The sequence below is a fragment of the Ursus arctos genome, unplaced genomic scaffold (genome assembly GCF_023065955.2).
Source record: "Ursus arctos isolate Adak ecotype North America unplaced genomic scaffold, UrsArc2.0 scaffold_1, whole genome shotgun sequence".
Taxonomy (NCBI): domain Eukaryota; kingdom Metazoa; phylum Chordata; class Mammalia; order Carnivora; family Ursidae; genus Ursus; species Ursus arctos.
The window spans coordinates 33916027-33932078 of record NW_026622763.1 but is presented as its reverse complement, the minus strand read 5'-3'; the positions used below and the strand labels follow the sequence as shown (position 1 = coordinate 33932078).

Here is a 16052-nt window from a genome sequence, read left to right as displayed (position 1 = left end):
GAGCCGAAGGCAGACGCTTAACAACTGAGCCACCCAGGTGCCCCTTCAGCAGGGATTTTAAGAGAAACCCTGAATGTCTTATTTGCAGTAAGTCAATTATGGAAGGTGGGGTTTAGGCTTAAACACTAATCTTGAACTTGATGCTGGTAACGTTACTGTAATTTTCCCTAAACATTGCCAAGCTTGTATAGAAAATTTAACACAAAGGTGTGCATAATTTGGCAAACTCGAAACTGTCTTCAGTGATGCAGGATGGCTTTGCCTTCTGTCTGTGTTTGTCCTGGGGTGGGTCTGTTGCAGTCCTTGGTTTATCATGGTCAGCAGGGAAATACATCCACTTCCAGAAAAGTAGCTCCATTTCAGAGCTTTAGGACGTTCCAGCAGCTTTGGGGTACCTTATTATATAACACTAATTTCCCGACACCACAAATCCTTGAAGTTGGGGGAGAGAGATGGGTGGGCAGATGGTCAGAGTTAATAAGAATATGGCCCTAGCTTCCCCAAACCACTCTAACTTTGAAGATGATCAAAATAAAAGGTAATCATTATTAGTAGTAAACTCGCTGTGCCTTAAAATAGCCCACACTTTCCACTCGTTTTGTGTAGGGTCGGGGGGTCTAGCGACAGCCCCACTACTCTGATGCTAGTGGCATTTCCTGTTGATTGACAGCCATTTTGGTGCAATGTTTGCCTTTCTTTCTTATACGTCATTCTTTGCTATTTATTTTTTCTACTCTTGCTGCCAAATTGCTTTCTATTTGCTCTCATATTCATTTCTCTCATGCTTTTTTAGTCCCTCCAGTGATACTGGAATTCTTTGAAAATGCCAACTTTCTGGACTTGCCTGGTCTGAAGTTAGCCTAGAATCCCTGAGTTGTCTTGTGCTGAACATTGGAGGTTTGCTCTCATCTCTCCTGGAAAGAGCAGTTGTGGGGCTGTAGTCTGAGGGTACAAAATTCACTGGATGCTCACTGAGGTATGTATAAAATTATTAGGTTCAAAATCTCTATTTTGGCCCCACAGCAAATGAGAAAAAAGGGACTTGTATCCCAGCTCCCTGATAGGGTTAGAAAGTGTCAGTGTGGTATAAAAGAGGATATAGTCTAGACCACGTGGGTGTGACTGTGAAGAACACAGGTGTGGTCGGAGAGAAACAGGGTGAATAGATAGTTGGAAGGAGCAAACCATGATATTGCTCTGGAAAGTAGAATTATATGAGTATTTTAAGTTTGTGGTTTAGGAAGTAAATATAACTTCACTTGAGCAAGGCTAGAGCAAAACCATCACAGCTTCCCCATTCTTTGCCTGGTCACACTTCTCTGGCTGTGCCTTCTGCATTTCTTTGAAGTCCCCAATTTCCCCTGGCTCTCATTTATCAAAATTACTCTCAGGAAAGGGTTGGAAATTAATCCTTACTCAGGTCAAATAACTAACAACAGATACCCATATCTTTGTTTATTTGCATTTTAATGAAGCTCCCAGCATAGGAAGGTATGAATGTTCACTTTGTTTTAACATGAACATTTAATGATTGCTTTGATGGATTAACCCAGCCCAGGTGGAGGACTTCTTTTCCTCTCTCTCAGCTCCTGGAAGTCCAAATATTTCCCCTTACCTCTGTACAGTGTTTGGAAACCCTGTCCTGCCTTTCATCAAGGAAATAGAAAACAGTGCCTAATAGAAGTGGTCTCTGGTTTTGAGGGGGGTGTTCATTTCTATTGTGGAAGAAGAGAGGAAGGTGAGGTTTTTATATGGAAAAGATGCAGTGAGTATGGGTGGGAATCAAGGGGAGGACAAGAGGGAGAAGAAGAGTAGCAAAGGGAGTGTGGTCTATGAAATTACCTTGGAAGTCGCCTAAGATAAGTAGGTACCCCCTGCCCAACTCTCAGTGCACACTACCCAGGATGTGTCTGGGGAGCAGGAGAGAAGATATCTTCTAAAAGTTCCTTTCGAGGGCTCAGCAGACTACCAGGCACATGCTCTCCTTCTTACATGAACGCCGTGCCAAACTTGCCTGCCCCCAATCTCTTGATCTGCCCGTCCCAAGGTGTGCAGTGCCTCCTTTTGCACCTGTCAGTTACTGGCTGAAAACCCAACAGCACTTTTTTTTTCCTTTTCTTTTCTTTCTCCCCCCCCCCTTATTTTTAGGAGGCAGCTCCCCTTTGGGTAGCTTTTCTACAGTGTTCCAATACCCACACATCTAAGCAGCTGCTAGATACCTAAAAACGTGATGGAGAGAACTCCAGATCTGATTTGAGCTAAGACTGCACTGAGCAAGCTTGAGATCTCCTAAGACAACACAGTGTTTTAGTGATGTCACTATTATACAAACTTAAAAAAATAAGACTCTAAAGTAGAATTTCAAATATTTGGTGGAGAATGAGAAGAGGCACATTAAACTTTTTTTGATAAGCTTAGTCTCAGCTGACAGGAAGAAGGTTTAGAGAAATGGCAGGTGGATGTGGACTGGGGGAGAAAAGGAAAAGAGGGAAGAGAGATTCTAAGAGATCAGATACGTATCTGATTGTACTTTAAAAAGACTGGGTTTGATTAGCAAGACATTGTAGGAAAATGTGATTCTTTGGCCATAGTATGAAAACTAAAGCATAAATTATATCATTTTAGGGGTGCCTGGGTGGCTCAGTTGGTTAAGCAACTGTCTTCAGCTCAGGTCATGATCTCAAGGTCCTGGGATAGAGCCCTGCATTGGGCTCTCTGCTCAGCTTGGAGTCTGCTTCTCCCTCTCCCTCTCCCTCTCCCTCTCCCTCTCCCTCTCCCTCTCCCTCTCCCTCTGTGCTCTCCCACTCTCTCTCAGATAAATGAATAAATCTTTAAAAAATTATATCATTTTATCGATTATATTTTGTAATCTTGGAAAGGGAAAGACAAAGCAAGAGGAAGAGAAAAGGGCGGAGCTCAGTGAATTGCACAATATGTTAGTGGAGGACGTCTTTATGAACTCTGCCTGTAAGGCTGTGAAATTGCATTACAGGAATGCCTCACCCACCCTAAGATCTCTATATGGTCTAGCATGGGAATAAGGGCAATAATGGAGATTAAGGTCATTCCCGTTAGCCTGATTTAAAAGAATTGGAGAGAAATTCTGATGCATGGCATAGAACAAGGTTAAAGAAATAAAATATGGGGGTGTCTGGATGTCTCAGTTGGTTAAGCAACTGACTCTTTATTTCGTCTCAGGGTCGTGATATCAAGCCCTGTGTTGGGCCCGTGCTGGATGTGGAGCCTGCTTAAGATTCTCTCTCTTCCTCTCCCTCAGCCCCTCTCTCCCCCACTCATGCACATGGTCTCTCTCTCTCTCTCTCTCTCTCTATTTCTCTCTCTTAAAAAAGAAATAAAATATGTGGCATTCCACTCGTTCATTCAATACATACTTAAGAATCTTAAGTGGAAGGTTGCCAACTTTTACAGGCCAGTGTGAAAGATGTAGAACAATGAGAAATATATTGGAAAAGTGAAAGATTTAATTATTTTATATCAAAAAGCTTTTAGAAAGTGAATATGAGCTGAAAGAGACCTGACATTGGATTTCCCTTAGGTATATGGTGTGACCGATAGTCGTTAGTAATGCCCACTAAGTATTTCCAGCTCTCCACCTTCTGGCAGCATGTACTCTATGGCTCTCTGGGATTTAGTGGGATCATATGATTGTTTCTGGGCCAATAATATGTGACCAGAAGTTATATAGGTTATCTCAGAGCCAAACATTTGATTGCTGACGCTCCAGAACTCTTTCTGTCTGGCAAGGAGGAAAACATTTGAGATGGTGTCTGCTTCATCACCTGGATCCCTGAATGATTCCTGATGTTATGCAGCATGAACAAAATATAAACCTTTATTATTTTAAGTCATTGAAATTTTGGGATTATTCGTTACTGTTAGCATAACTTGATCTTTCCTGATTTGTAGGAAGAAGTGAGCTTATATGGGTTTTAAAGCAAAGGATGATTTCAGAAGGTTGGGAGTCTAAGAACATTCAGATGAAAAGATTAAGACAAGAAGGAGAAAAGAAGAAGAGGAGAGAAAAACACGGAGATGGAGGTAATAGTTAATATATTTAATATCCTTCTTCTCTCCCATCCTAGCTCCTTCCAAAATACAGTTCCCCAAATCTACCTATGATCTGCCTTCCAAGATTATTTACCAGTACTCCCCCATATGCATTTATTCCTGTCAAACTGTTCCCTATACCTCTGATAAGTCCTGGAAATGCTGCCTCCTTCTCCCTACCTCATTGTGCCCCCCTGACTCTTAGTAAGACAATCACAGAGCTCAGTGTTGGAAACTTAAAGATCACCTGGTTTGAATTTTACCTGTGTTGTAAATCCTTGCTATGCTGCCCTTCTTGTGTTGACCTGAAACCTTTCAGTCGAACTTTGACTCATTTTTATTATTGAGGGGCACAGAATAAGTCTTAATTACATCTGCTTTCAGGAAAAAATGACCATGATCTATAAAGCTGGAACAAAGAAAAAAATACACATAATTGAAAACAACTTTGAAATATGCTCATCTAAAAATTTGCTCTTTAGATATATTTTTTTAAATAGGTTCAGAAATATTAAGTTCAGGGATGCCAGGGTGGCTCAGTCAGTTAAGTGTCTGACTTCAGCTCAGGTCTTGATCTCAGGATGCTGAGATTGAGCCCCAAGTCGGGCTCTCCCTCTGCCCCTACCCCCACTCTTGCTCTCTCTGTCTCTCTCTCCCAAAAGAATAAATAAACTCTTTAAAAAATATTAAGTTCGGAGTGATCCTATCTTGATAAAGGAGGGATATGTTATAAATATATGTGAAAGGAAAGTCCAGAAGGGTATACATACAAATGCCAACTATCTGTGCATGATTGAGTTATGGATACTTACTAATTTCTTCTTTTTGTTTTGTATTTTATACATTTTTGTTCAGTACATACGTATCATTTGTGGAATGAATGAAAAAAGTTATTCGGATACATATATTTAAAGGCATTAATTTGATTAGCATGGCAATGAAACTGTTAAAGAATACAAAAAAAAAATCATCACCAGAACAGAATATTAAAATTTTACAAGTACCTAAGAAAACTGAGTATTGTGTATCTTACCAGGTAAATGGGGCATAGGATTAACAGTCTTTCCAAGGAAAATGAGATTAGCGATAATGGGATCAAAGTTAAAGCCAAACCATACTTCATACATTTATGCTGAGGTTACCTGGCATACATGGTTGCTTTTGGATAACTCTCCAGGGCACTTGCTATATATAATCAATCTTGACCTTAACCTCCACATAAATATTTAATTTTTTATAGATGTTTACAGAGGGCATGATTGATTTATGCTAAGTATTATGCTGTATAATGGGTGGGGATATAAAGATTAATAAAACATGATCTCAAAGAGTTCACAATTTCCTATTTGGAAAGTTATCATGCAGGCTTGATTCTTCACCTGGAGGTTTTTGAAAGGGGTTTAGTTAAAGTATACTACCCCCGGGGCACCTGGGCGCCTGAGCAGCGCAGTGGTTAAGCAACTGCCTTCGGCTCAGGGCGTGGTCCCGGCCTTCTCGGTTCGAGCCCCACATCAGGCTCCTCCACTGGGAGCCTGCTTCTTCCTCTCCCACTCCCCCTGCTTGTGTTCCCTCTCTTGCTGGCTGTCTCTCTCAGTCAAATAAATAAATAAAATCTTAAAAAAAAAAAAAAGTATACTACCCTGTGTCTTTCCACACCCTCCGAGGCAGTGAAGGGAGGATCTCCCAGGAACGTTAGCGGTCTTAGCATCTTCAGTACTGATCACACTGGCAAGAGCAGCTGCTGCCCGCTGTCACCAAGACTGGTGGCTCTGCTCATTAAGTATTGGGTATAATTAGTCAAGTGAGTGCATCCTTCTTCAAAAAGATGCTCTATATCATCACGGCCAGCTTCACTTTTGAAGGAAGAAATAATTTCCTCCTTCTCTGCCCTTATGTTCTGCTCAGTTGCTATGGACAAGATCCCCGTGTCTCCTTCCACTCATCATCCCTTCTAAGGGGCTAAGGGAAGGAGAGGAACCCCGCATATCTTCCAGGTGTTATTTTACCGCAGTTACCAAGCACCACTAGTGAGACAAGTCCAAGGCTTCCTCCTCGATACCTCTCTTCCGCTCACCAGTTGCACCCAGCCCACTTCCATGTGGCAGAGACTGTTGGATGATTACCAAACCAGGTTCCCTTTCTTCCCGGGCACAATCACAGACTACATTTCTCTGCCCCCTTGGTAGTTAGGTGCATGCACTATGTGGCTAAGTTCTAGTTAACAGAGTGTGGGTTAATTTGGTGTATTCCAGTTTCAGACCAGACCCATAGGAATCTCCAGCAAGTAGTCACTCATTTGCATCTAATGACTAAATGAGGACCTCTGTGGCCCTAGAGGGCAGTATAGTCAGAAGGTAGAAGGAGCCTCATTCTCTCTGTGACCAGATAGAAGTACTCCAGTCAGGAATACTGAACAAAATTCTGTGGTAAGCCACAGAGATTGGGATTTACTTGTTATCCTGATTAATATAATACCATCCTATTGTATCAGATCTGCCTCCTTCTATCCGTACACTTCCACACTAGTCCATGACCTCATAATCTCTTGCATGGACTACTACAAAAACTCCTTCCACTCTTGCTCCCTGCAAGAGTCATTCTCTGCATAGCAGTCTGAGTGATCTTTTAAAAGCATACATCAGAACTTGTAATTCCCCTGCTTGCAAACCTATTTCCAGTGACACTGAAAATAACATCAGTCTCCTGATGTTGGTTTCTAACCCCACCCTGCTCTGGTTCTCATCCATATCTGCAACCTCCCCCACCCTGCTGTAACTTGAACGTGCCAAGCTCATTCCCACCACAGGGATTTTGCACTTACTCTTTCCTTTTTCTGGAATGAACTTTCCCTTCACCTTCTTTCTCGTACTCAAATCTCAACTTAATCACTACCCTCTTAGTGAGGCCTTTGTTGTTCAATCTAAAGTAGCCTCCTGTCACTTTTTGGGGGTAGGATCCTATTTTTTAAAGGTCAAGTTTACTGAGATATGATTTACATATGGCGAGTCACCCTTCATAGCGTATACCATTCTATGAATTCTGACAAATGCATACAACTGTATAAATATCACAATCAAGATACAGAGCATTTTCATCACCTGAAAAAGTGCCCTCCATACTATCTTAAGTCTCTGCATTAAATTTATTGCAATCTAATATTCCTTCTTGTTTATGTATTAATTTATAATTTCACTCATTTGTTTTGTGATTTATCATGTTCTACTAGAATATAGGCCCATAAGAGCAGGGCACTTACCTCCTGGTTTACCTCCATATTCATGGCACCAGGAATAGGACCTGGTATGTCATAGGCTCTGAACAAATACTTGTGGAAGGAAACAAGGAAGGAAAGACCTGTTTGAGTCACTGTATTTTCCTATGTCCCCTGAGATATGGTAATACCATCCCCTTATGAGTATTCATGAGGACCACAGGAGGTGTGGACTATAGAAGCCCCTAGCATCATGCTGGCATTTAGTGGTGTTCAGTACATAGATTTCCTGTTGCATTTGAAGTCAGTTCATCAGTCTTCCTTGGCCTACTTGACACTTTCAATAGGACTGGTCTTCTTTTTCCTTTTACTATTTTCTTCAGTGGTGCCATCCTCCACTGGTCCAGGGCTTCTCTCTCACTAGTGTCACCTCTTCAGGTCAGGGTGGTCACTGACCGCCCTCAGCAGCTTCCAGACTAGCAAGAGAGAGAAGCTTTCAGGTTTCTTTTTGTTCTGGCCAGTGATTGCATGTGTTTCTTTCACAAGACCCATACTATACACAGAGCAAAATAAGGGATTGTCTGTTGTCCCCTGTCTTTATGGCTCCAGTGACTCCACAAACCAAGTGGCTCCTTTTGCTATGAGGTTCTGGGGTTCTTGAAAGGATTTACTCCCCTCTCTAAGCCCCATTCAGTGCTTCACCATGGCCCAAACCTCAAGGGAGTCAGCCTCCTACGTGTTCTGGCACCCTTTTCTGAGGGACCACTGCCCACAATCATGTTCATTTAGCTTTAGGTTGCAGTTGTCAGATTTCTTATGACATTCAAGTGAAAACACTTTGTCACTATTCTCTAGGTCGCTTCTCAAGGGGACTTTATCTGCATACACTGGATACCTTTGTTTTAATTCTTCTTAGCCAATTAATGGTGGGGACAAAGTCCAGAGCACAGACCTTTTGCTCTAAGTAAAGCAGAGAGATCTTAGAAAATGTACATCATCTTACCAGGATGCTCACTCTAGCATTGTGTATAAGAAGACAAATTGGAAACAACCATGACGTCAATAGAGAAAGGAGTGATTAAATAACTGTGGTTTGGCCATATCATGGAATACTAGGAAACAGTATAAAGGATGAGAAGGAAGAATTCCAAGATTCATGAGGGACATTTTTTTAAAATCACTATTATTTGAGTATTTACATGACAATGTAGTTATTGAGTAATTAAAATTAATCTAGAAGTTAAAAAAAACCAAATTTATTGGACCTGCTATCTAATTTGAAACCTGGCAGGGAGCTCAGGGAGCCTCTTTCTAACACCCTTATGTAGATGGTACATTCTCAATGTAGAAACGTAGGCCCAGGGATATTAAACTGTTTTGACTTGTCAAGGTCATATTTATCAGAATCTGGACTAAGATCCAAGTCTGTTGATTTTTGCTCACACATCATTAATAAAGTCAATGTATTATCTTCTGGGAAGGGGAAATGGTTTGTTTTTTGTTTTTGTTTTGAAAGTCTTTAAACCTATCTAATATCCTGTCATTGCATAGCCAACGCTCTGAGATATTGATGGCCTTAGGATCGAGGGGAAGCTGAGAGATATATCATGCTTGAAAAGGAAGATAATATTGCATATAATAGGATGAGACATGGTAGCTAATTACAATAAACACACTACCAGTCTGATTCTTTAAAGAAAGAATTATCTTTAAACAGTTTGTATTTGGATGAGAGAATGTTGTCAGGGTCAAAATGTTCCAAGCAAAGAGAAGCATACACATGGAAGTTCAGAAGCTGAAACAGCTGATTCCTTTGGAGAACAGCAAGTTCGTTAGTATAGCTGGGGAAGGAAGCATAGTAGGATGGGGAACTTGTCAAAAGGAGTTTTGGAATGTTATTCTGGAAGCTAGAGGACAATTCTTAAGGGCCAAGAAACTGTCTACACCCTTTCTTTCCTTAATTACCTCAACCTCCAAGACTCTTCAGGATTCTCCTGTTTGTAAACTTCTATGACTCCTTAGACCAGTTAAGTGCATTTATTTGAGAGATTTAAGAACTATAGTCTGTTTTAAAGGAAGTGTGTGTGTGCGTGTGTGTGTGTGTGTGTGTGTGTGTGTATTACCATATATTAGGTATATCTTGCCATCAGATGTTATTGGGAGAGTAAACAAATTAAAATAAATACACACATGCACACAAACATATACATAGTTTTAAAATAATTGTTTACCCATGCTTCAATAGTACTTGGGTATCCAATGCATACCATTACATTTAAAAGTCTCTCCCACAGAAACAGATTATAGCCCTTGAATTTCTTCTATGTAGAAATTCCACAGCTGCAACAAAATAAAAAATTCATAAAGAATATATTCATAGAAGGACTAAAACCAGGGAAAATGCCATCATCAAGCAGAAATTTTGAAAAATTCCAAAGAGAAACAGATGTGGTTAGCTGAGTAGAGAAAAATGCATAAGCAGGAAAGTATTTCTATTAAAGGTGGGATTAGTTCCAGGATTGCTCTGAATGCATAGCAATGGCTGTAACAAATAGAAAGGATCCCTCCAGCAATCATTAGTGTGATTGGGGAAGCATCCAGAATTTTCAACCAAGTCAGCCCTGTCCTGGCAAGAGGAAGACAGCAGAACTGTTCCCACCTAGAGGGAGCAGTGGGGGTGGGCACTTGGCCAGAGGAAGGGCAATCCCCTGGGCGGCTTTTTACCCTCAGAAGGGAAGGGGAACTGGTATTTACAGAAGATAAGCTACTGTGATATCTCAATATGCATCAGATTCTACCCCTTCCCGGCAGTAACTGGTGCAGACTTACTGAACAGAAGCAGAATGCTCAGACAGGCAAAAATGGGATCTCAGAGACGCAGATGAGCTGAAAACCAAAGATCACCAACCAGTAAGGTAAAAATCACAACCATGAAATAGAAGCACTGAACTCAACTAACGAAACTAACACCTGAGAAAACCAAATTTATAGATATAAGAGTGGATTATAATCATCAAACAAGAACAGAATATTATAGAAGAGAACCGTGAATGATGCTGTGATCATTGAAATAAAAACTCAGTAGGTGAGCTGAATAGCAGAATGGACACAAGTGCAGACTATTCAGACTTATTCAAGGACTGGAAGGTCGAAAAGGGAAATTATCTCAGAGCCCAATGCAAAAGGACAGAAATATGAAAAGTACAAGAAACGTTGAGGCATGGTTTACAGCCCTAATGTTTTCACACTTCCTTAGGTAGATCCTAAAACAATGAGGTGGGATATATTCTCATGTGTTTATTAATCATATGCATTTTTAGTTCTTCTTTGTTAATGCTAGGCCGAACCACCATTGACAAGAATGGTGACTAAGATTTGGCTGAGATTACCTTTGCACAAGGTCAAGGACACAACATCGCAGGCGTTCTTCTTTCCAGTGCTCCTCACAGTTAGGGAAGCATGTCCAAGGTTCAGTAATCTGGGATACCTGTAAGAGTGTGGAATTCCTCAGATCAGGATATCCCAGTTTGTGGACCTTTTACCCACAGTACCCAGTACTAAAAAATTGCTTTGGGAGGAGGAAATAAAGATCAGAAATGTCAGTGCTTCTGAATTCATCTTATGAGCATAAAAGGGATTTCAAATATCACAATGCTATATGTTTCATTTTTGCTGTGCCCTTGGACCCACTCAGAGTTTCAGTGCTAGAAACCTGCACATTGCTTTTCATATAATTTTTGCCGTTTTTCTTTCAGTGTTGATATTTGCCGTTTCTAAACATACCACATAGGTCTATGTTTCCCTTCCCTCCACTAGAAAAAACCTATTTATTATTCAAAATTTTGCTCCCTCTCTCATGAAACTTTCCTTTATCCTGCCCAGGTAGAATTAATTTCTCTCAGACTTTCCTTTTTCTTTTTCTTTTTGTTTTAAGTAAGACTTTATTTATTTGTCAGAGAGAGAGAGAAAGAGAGCGCAAGTAGGGGGAGCAGCAGGCAGAGGGAGAAGCAGGCTCCCTGCTGAGCAAGTGGCCTGATGCGGGACTCAATCCTAGGATCCTGGGATCATGACCTGAGCCAAAGGCAGATGCTTACCCGACTGAGCCACCTAGGCGTCCGCCTTTTTTTTAAGTTCATTTATTTTTTTAGTAATCCTGACACCCAACATGGGGCTCGAACTCACAACCCCAAGACCAATAGTCACATGCTCTTCTAACAACTAAGCCAGCCAGGAACCCCTCTCAGACTTTATTTTACAAGAGTTCATTCTTATGACAACAACATTTTCTGAATCAAAAAGGAATTCAAGATATATCATTGACACGTTAAGGTTTGATGAACAAATGAACACACATATTCTTTGAAAACAAGCCTGTTCTGGAAAAGTTTGCCACAAATATAATAGTTATTCCATTTAATTCATAGGTGTGGCTTGAAAAATAGCACCTTCAACCTCAGAAAAAGTACCAATCATCATAAGAATGATAATTTGTCAGAGAGAGATAGTACGGTACTGGGAAGAAAATAGATTTGAAGTCAGATAAGTTAGCTTCGTGACCCAGAGCATGTTGCTTTATTTCACTGAACTTCAATATACTTGTCTGTAAAATGTGGGTACATACGCTCTTTGCGGGATTCTTGTGACATTCAAGGGTGCTAACATATGAGAATGGTTTCCAGTACCAGGTATGCAACCCACACCCAGTGAGGCTAATTCCCTTACTGCTTTATAGCACATTTTCCAAAGAAGTTCTCCTTGGGTGTTACACTGGAGTATCATAATCCAGATCGCAGTCTTAATTTGGAAAATTAGTTATGGTCCAGCACAACTAGTCCCTGAATATTTTATTTACAAAGTAAAATAAAATGTGAATCCATATTTTATTTTATTATTATTTTTTAAAGGTTTTATTTATTTAGGGTGTCTGGATGGCTCAGTCGGTTAAGCTTCTGCCTTGGGCTCAGATCATGATCCCAGGGTCCTGGGATTGAGTCCAGCATTGGGCTCCCTGCTTAGTGGGGAGTCTGCTTCTCCCTCTTCCTCTATCCTTCCCCCCTGCTCGTGCTCTCTCTCTCTCTCGCTCTTGCTCTTGCTGTGTCTCTCAAATAAATAAAATCTAAACAAAAATATTTTATTTATTTATTTGAGAGAGAGGGAGAGAGCATGCCAGCAAGGGGGGGCAGGCACAGGGAGAGGGAGAGAGGAAGTAGACTCCCCGCCAGAGGGCAGAGCACCACTGGGTTTGATCTTACAACCCCAGAGACCATGACCTAAGCTGAAATCAAGGCAGATGCCCAACAGACTGAGCCACCCAGGTGCCCCTGAATCCATATTTTGAAAGGTCTTCCATTTAAGTTGTCATTTTCCTTACACCTCTCCCCCTCGCCAAAAGAGCAGGGAGGTGATGGCAACAGGATTGCAAACCTACTAGCAACTGAGTAACTTCAAATTCTTTCTCCCTCCCTCTCTCCCACTGTCCCACTCTCCCTGCTTCCTTCCTTGTCTTCTTCCTCAGCCTCCCCTTCTTCTCTTCTCCTTGTTCACTTCTCTTTCTCTCTCTGTCTCTGTCTCTCCCTGGCTCTCTCTCTCTCTCTCTCTCTCTCTCTCTCACACACACACACACACACACACACACACACAGACTGCTTGAGGAAATAAAGAGAAAGAAACCATTCCAAGAGACAGTAATGCATTTAGGGACTCTCCACATGGACTTTCCTCTTTTTCTTTACCTTCCCGGCTTCCCGGGTTTTTGTCCTTCTTAGCAAGTTAGAGAAATGAGCATGGCAGGATGTGAGGTGTGGGAGTGTCCTGTGGGGCACTCTACTCTGACCACGAGCGGGTCCACTTCTCTGTCAGATATTCCCCAAATGAGAAGAGATGGGGGGCATAGAAGAAAAGGCTTTTGAAGGAGAGGGAAAATCACAGTAACCAGGGAGAGGAGGACTGGAGGCTCAGAATGGCGGCAGAGATCTGCTGTTCCTTTTCCTCACTTAATACCACTTACTGCCAACTGCTACCTGCTGCATTCACATCTTGCTGTCTTGTTTTTTTTTTATCCCAAATTCTCATTTCTGTCACTCTGCTGGTGTGCTTGTGAATGAATGGTTACAAAGTTCATTTGTAAAAGTAGCAAACGTTACTCCTTTATTAAAATTGATTTTTTCTCAAAATAGTTAATATAATTATTATAAAGAAAATATGATTATTTTATTCTTCAATACTTAACATAATTATAAGTGGTGGTTTGGCATCCCGGGCTACTTGCCACTGACCACCTCATACCCATTCTCCCAATCCTTGCTAACTTGGCTGTCCTTTTGCATGAAATGAATTCTACTTTATTTTCCTAAGTATTTGTCTCTATGTCAGCCTTGTTGCTTTTTCTTCTTCTTCTTCTCCTCCTTTTTCTTCTTCTTTTTTTGTTTTTTGCCAGAGAGGGGTTTTTTGGTGGCTGAGGGGAGGGAGTGCTATAGGTGGGCAATTGCTTAACTTCTCTCTACATCATGATTTTCAAAGCAATATTCACCTACCTAACTAAAAAGCAGATCATTTTTTCTTGTTGTTGTCCATTGCTTTTCATCTTCCAGACACTATTTCCCACCTCTCCAGCTACATTGGAAGTTTCACTATTAATGAAAATGCTTTGCCTTAACATGTCTCTGTTTTTGTGTAGTGATTCAGAAGAAGCGTGACTATTACTGGAATTGTTCACGCTGCCATGTGAAGTTTTATTGCTTCAAAATCTTACCCTAGTGCCATCTCTTTTGTGAAGTGATCTTTATTTCTCTTGAACAATTAATCTCTTGAATTACTTCTGCCTTTGTGTGGCCATAGCACACATGGGACACATCTCTACTATATACGCAGTATGATATACTTATCTGTGTCTCCCATGTAGACTGTGATAGGTATGAATGTTTTAAGAACTTTTAATCCATGCTGCCAGCTTGTCCCCTGAAAAGGTTTGTGCTAATATACACACCATCTTCAGCATGAGTTCCATTTTTCCTCTATTCCAACAAATACTGGATAGTGTAATTTTTTAAATCTTTGCTAATTGAGTAGACCAAAATTGGCATCTCATTATTATTTAAATTTACATCGCATTGATTACTTTTGAGATGAAACATTGAACAATATATTTTGTATAGTAGTGGCTATTTGTGTTTTGAACTAAATTATATTTTAAGGTCAATCCAGTTCTCTTATTTTATTATGATGTGCCCCACCCACCCCCACCTCTTACCCCATCCTATTCAGCACTTCTGGGGATTATGGTGCTTACTTTGCAAAACATTGAGCTATGGTGATCTGATTAAGATACTATCAATGCCATGTCTTCCTGGAAAATAGTAGCGCTGAATCAGTTCTTCATAGTTATTTCTGCCCAATCACACCACTGCTGAATTACACATCACTACAAGTAAGTCCAAAAAAAATTTATTCCAGATGACTTGTCACTAATAAATCTGGAGAAAATTCGAAAAGTCCCTGCGAGTCAGTGGAAAATTATTTTTTATGCTAGTAAAATTTTACAGTATGTTTTGTATATTTGTGTTGAAGAGTCTTATCAGGGATGGAGGGATGGGATTTAGAAAATGGTTAGGCTGGGGGTGCCTGGGTGGCTCACTCGGTTGAGTGTCTGCCTTCGGCTCTGGTCATGATCCCAGCATCCTGGGATTGAGCCCCACATCAGGCTCCCTGCTCAGCGGAGAGCCTGCTGCTCCTTCTCCCTCTCCCTGCTTGTGCGCTCTCTCTCTCTCTCTCTCTCCTAAATAAATAAATAAATAAATAAATAAATAAATAAAATCTTGAAAAAGAAAAGAAAATGGTTAGGCTGTTTGTCAATGTTTGATTTCATGTGAATTTTAATAGTTTCCTCTAAATGACAATAATGATGATGAAACTAACAACAACAATATAGGTAAGTTACACTGAGTGTTTAAAATGTGATGGGTGTTATTCTAAAGGCTTTACACATTTTAACAGATTTAGTCTTTATGACTTACTCCACCCTCTCCACCCTACTCAGTGTCCCGGGAGCCTGAGGTTTATAGACAGCATTGTTGCAGTCACTTGCCATCTGGCCTTCACTTGGTGTCTGGCCAGTGGGAAACACGAGCCGGAGACTGGAGGGAGGCCTGAGGAGAGAGCTTGGGGTCTGTATTTCCTGGCTGCTTGCCTGCCAGTTGAGGCAGTTGTCCGCATCCTCTACTAAAAGATACACCCTTGTCTTGTGGCCTTTTGTGTGCAGTTACTCTCTGGGTGCTGGTAACTTGTTCCTCCCTTTGTGCCCCTGTGATAATGGTGTTCTGCCCAAACCTTTACAGCCAGTCCCTTTATTAAACCTCCGCCATTATCCTCCTGGGGTTCACTGTCTCTTTCCTGCCAGGATCCTGACTGATACACTTGATTGATAATTTATAGAATTCTCAGTTCGAAATTATCCTCAGAATTGTAATGATATCTGTTTATTACTTCAGGCTTCCAGTGTTGCTCTTGAGAAGTCTGATAATATTTTGACTCCTGAATTTCTATCTTCCCAACTCCAGAATCTTGTTACATCTTCTCTCTGTCCCTGGTGTTGAGAAATTGCGCAAAGTTGTATCTTTCTTCTTTTTTTTTAGAAAATATTTTATTAAAGTTTTTTTTTATTATTTTGTTTATTTTACTTATTTTTTAAAGTAGACTCCACACCCAGTGTGGTGTTTGAACTGATGACCCTACAATCAAGAGTCGCACACTCTACCGACTGAACAAGCCAGGTGCC

General features: G+C 40.9%; 1 long non-coding RNA gene across 1 annotated transcript in view; it reads left to right on the top strand.

The window, feature by feature from the left end:
- Window positions 1-16052, top strand: part of LOC130544688 (uncharacterized) — a 73863-nt gene that overhangs the window by 37719 nt on the left and 20092 nt on the right. Inside the window, exon 2 of the long non-coding RNA XR_008961150.1 lies at window positions 3928-4059. This is a non-coding gene — a long non-coding RNA (uncharacterized LOC130544688). The remainder of the gene's footprint in view (window positions 1-3927; window positions 4060-16052) is intronic.